The sequence below is a fragment of the Mytilus californianus genome, unplaced genomic scaffold (assembly GCF_021869535.1).
Source record: "Mytilus californianus isolate M0D057914Y unplaced genomic scaffold, xbMytCali1.0.p SCAF_5, whole genome shotgun sequence".
Classification (NCBI taxonomy): Eukaryota; Metazoa; Mollusca; class Bivalvia; order Mytilida; family Mytilidae; genus Mytilus; species Mytilus californianus.
This window is the reverse complement of record NW_026262701.1, coordinates 95,033,663-95,037,704: the sequence shown is the minus strand read 5'-3', so window position 1 is coordinate 95,037,704 and position 4,042 is coordinate 95,033,663. Positions and strand designations below refer to the sequence as shown.

Genomic DNA, 4,042 nt, shown 5'->3' with positions numbered 1-4,042 from the left:
TAATTTATTATAACATTTCTATCATAAATGAGTGAAAGTTACTTCATTATTTTTATTTATTGGCCTGAAAAGTTGAAATTTTGAGGAAATGACATGTATAAATGGACCAAAAGAGACCTTATAAAGAAGACAAAGGATCCATTAGTGGTATTTATCATCCTAAAGTCATCTTTTGTATCAAATTCAACTGTTTGTAGGCAGATGAGATAAATATTTAATCATTATTGGTCCACACTATATTCTATCATGATGCGGCTTGGTTTGGATTTTTCGAAGAAATTTTGCACGAATCGCTGAAGATGTCGTCGTACATTATACTAGATTTTTCTCAAACTATTGAACTGATTATGACAAAACATGACAGGAATGCTTGAAAAAAAACAGTATTACAAAGGAAAAAATCCCTTTCAGTTTATAACATAAAAATGTCTTCTTCAGGTGTAATACCACCAAATCATGGCACGTCACATCCGGTTGCATTCAAAAATAGGTCGAAAAAAATATTCTCTTTAATTTGACAGTTGTAGGTAATTAATCCATCATTTTATTGCAGTAAAACATTTCTGGGTCATAAACATATACATGTATCTTGGGTATTCAAAGAATCATTATTGTTTTATTTGGGGTTTCTATAGAATATTTTGGAAACTTGAGGTTGCATGGTTACTAAAGCTTGTACACAGGTTAAATAAGGAGCAAATTTGATTGGTTAACTGACAGTGATAGTTATTTTCTTATATCCAATGAAATTTTATGTTAATCTTTTAATTTGAAACAAAGACAAATTCTCCACATTTTTTTGAAAACTGCAAATTTAAAAAAAAAAAAAAAAAAAGAAAATCAATGGACGTATTACACCAATAGGCCAACCCCCTCTGTTTTTTTTTTATTTTTGAGCCCTAGTTTCAGATTTTTGAACATAGCGCCCTTCGATACCTTGCGCAAGAGATGCGCCTGTTTCTCTTCTACAAGACCTATATAGTCATACCCCGTGATACCCCTCATTATTTTTCTCTAAAAGCCATGGAATAGGCCATTTCCCCTGTTTTTAACAATTTTTTTTCAAATTTTGAGCTCTAGTTTCAGATTTTTGAACATAGCGCCCTTCGATACCTTGCGCAAGAGATGCGCCTGTTTCTGTTCTACAAGACCTATATAGTCATAACCCGTGACCCCCCTCATTATTTTTCTGTAGAAGCCATTAAATAGGCCAACCCCCCTGTTTTTAAAAAAGTGTTTTTTTCAAATTTTGAGCTCTAGTTTCAGATTTTTGAACATAGCGCCCTTCGATACCTTGCGCAAGAGATGCGCCTGTTTCTGTTCTACAAGACCTATATAGTCATACCCCGTGACACCCCTCATTATTTTTCTGTAGAAGCCATGGAATAGGCCAACCCCCCTATTTTTAACAATTGTTTTTTCAAATTTTGAGCTCTAGTTTCAGATTTTTGAACATAGCGCCCTTCGATACCTTGCGCAAAAGATGCGCCTGTTTCTCCTCTACAAGATCTATATAGTCATACCCCGCGACACCCCTCATTATTTTTCTCTAGAAGCCATGTTATAGGCCAACCCCCCTGTTTTTAACAATTTTTTTTTCAAGTTTTGAGCTCTAGTTTCAGATTTTTGAACACTCCTCATTATTTTTCTCTAGAAGCCATGGAATAGGCCAACCCCCTGTTTTTAACACTTTTTTTCAAATTTTGAGCTCTAGTTTCAGATTTTTGAACATAGCGCCCTTCGATACCTTGCGCAAAAGATGCGCCTGTGTTTCCTCTACAAGACCTATATAGTCATACCCCGTGACACCCCTCATTATTTTTCTCTAGAAGCCATGGAATAGGCCAAGCCCCCTGTTTTTAACAATTTTTTTTTTCAAATTTTGAGCTCTAGTTTCAGATTTTTGAACATTGCGCCCTTCCATACCTTGCGCAAAAGATGCGCCTGTTTCTCCTCTACAAGACCTATATAGTCATACCCCGTGACACCCCTGATTATTTTTCTCAAGAAGCCATGTTATAGGCCAACCCCCCTGTTTTTAACAATTTTTTTTTCAAATTTTGAGCTCTAGTTTCAGATTTTTGAACATAGCGCCCTTCGATACCTTGCGCAAAAGATGCGCCTGTTTTTCTTCTACAAGACCTATAAACATGTAGTCATACCCCGTGACACTCCTCATTATTTTTCTATAGTTGCCATGGAATAGGCCAACCCCCTGTTTTTAACACTTTTTTTCAAATTTTGAGCTCTAGTTTCAGGTTTTTGAACATAGCGCCCTTCGATACCTTGCGCAAAAGATGCGCCTGTTTCTCCTCTACAAGACCTATATAGTCAAATCCCGTGACACTCCTCATTATTTTTCTCTAAAAGCTATGGAATAGGCCAACCCCCCCCCTGTTTTTAACACTTTTTTCAAATTTTGAGCCCTAGTTTCAGATTTTTGAACATAGCGCCCTTCGATACCTTGCGCAAAAGATGCGTTTGTTTCTCCTCTACAAGACCTATATAGTCATACCCCGTGACACCCCTCATTATTTTTCTCTAGAAACCATGGAATAGGCCAACCCCCCTGTTTTTAACAATTTTTTTCAAATTTTGAGCTCTAGTTTCAGATTTTTGAACATAGCGCCCTTCGATACCTTGCGCAAGAGATGCGCCTGTTTCTCCTCTACAAGACCTATATAGTCATACCCCGTGACACCCCTCATTATTTTTCTCTAGAAGCCATGGAATAGGCCAACCCCCTGTTTTTAATATTCTTTTTTTCAAATTTTTAGCTCTAGTTTCAGATTTTTTAACATAGCGCCCTTCGATACTTTGCGCAAAAGATGTGCCTGTTTCTCCTCTACAAGACCTATATAGTCATACCCCGTGACACCCCTCATTATTTTTCTCTAGAAACCATGGAATAGGCCAACCCCCCTGTTTTTAACAATTTTTTTCAAATTTTGAGCTCTAGTTTCAGATTTTTGAACATAGCGCCCTTCGATACCTTGCGCAAAAGATGCGCCTGTTTCTCCTCTACAAGACCTATATAGTCATACTCCGTGACACTCCTCATTATTTTTCTCTAGAAACCATGGAATAGGCCAACCCCCTGTTTTTAACAATTTTTTTCAAATTTTGAGCTCTAGTTTCAGATTTTTGAACATAGCCCCCTTCGATACCTTGCGCAAAAGATGCGCCTGTTTCTCCTCTACAAGACCTATATAGTCATACTCCGTGACACTCCTCATTATTTTTCTGTAGAAGCCATGGAATAGGCCAACCCCCCTGTTTTTAACAATTTTTTTCAAATTTTGAGCTCTAGTTTCAGATTTTTGAACATAGCGCCCTTCGATACCTTGCGCAAGAGAAGTGCCTGTTTTTTTCTCTACAAGACCTATATAGTCATACCCCGTGACACCCCTCATTATTTTTCTCTAGAAGCTATGGAATAGGCTAACCTCCCTGTTTTTAACAATTTTTTTCAAATTTTGAGCTCTAGTTTCAGATTTTTGAACATAGCGCCCTTCGATACCTTGCGCAAAAGATGCGCCTGTTTCTCCTCTACAAGACCTATATAGTCATACCCCGTGACACCCCTCATTATTTTTCTCTAGAAGCCATGGAATAGGCCACCCCCCCTGTTTTTAACAATTTTTTTTTCAAATTTTGAGCTCTAGTTTCATGTTTTTGAACATAGCGCCCTTCGATACCTTGCGCAAAAGATGCGCCTGTTTCTCCTCTACAAGACCTATATAGTCATATCCCGTGACACCCCTCATTATTTTTCTCAATGGAATAGGCCAACCCCCATTTCTGCAAATGTGTATCTTAGTTCAATTAAACAATGACATCAAAGGTGCTGTATTTGACAGGGAAGGACTACTTTTACATACGTTCTAAATGGAAGTGGGTGTATTGGTGGTTTTACACCTACAAATAATCCGTTGACAGATGCAGATTTACTGTGGTACTGAATATTAGCCTAAAAAGAGATGTGACTTGTTTTATCAATGGATGGGATAAATACCATTTCATGATAGTGTTGAAATTGCAA

The 4,042-nt window shown here is 37.5% G+C and overlaps 1 long non-coding RNA gene across 3 annotated transcripts; it reads right to left on the bottom strand.

Annotated features, from left to right (window-relative positions):
• Positions 1-1,300: 1,300 nt before the first annotated feature.
• LOC127700289 (uncharacterized) lies at positions 1,301-3,771 on the bottom strand. 3 transcript variants are annotated; one of them, XR_007981527.1, is made up of 4 exons: positions 3,699-3,771; positions 2,502-3,343; positions 1,786-2,142; positions 1,301-1,509 (listed from the first exon to the last, which is right to left on the bottom strand). It is a non-coding gene; the product is annotated as an uncharacterized LOC127700289 (long non-coding RNA). The 3 variants fall into 3 exon arrangements; XR_007981525.1 differs by lacking the exon at positions 3,699-3,771 and adding an exon at positions 3,383-3,418 and having other exon boundaries at positions 2,502-3,205; XR_007981526.1 differs by lacking the exons at positions 1,786-2,142; positions 3,699-3,771 and adding an exon at positions 3,383-3,418 and having other exon boundaries at positions 2,502-3,205.
• Between the last annotated feature and the right edge of the window lie 271 nt (positions 3,772-4,042).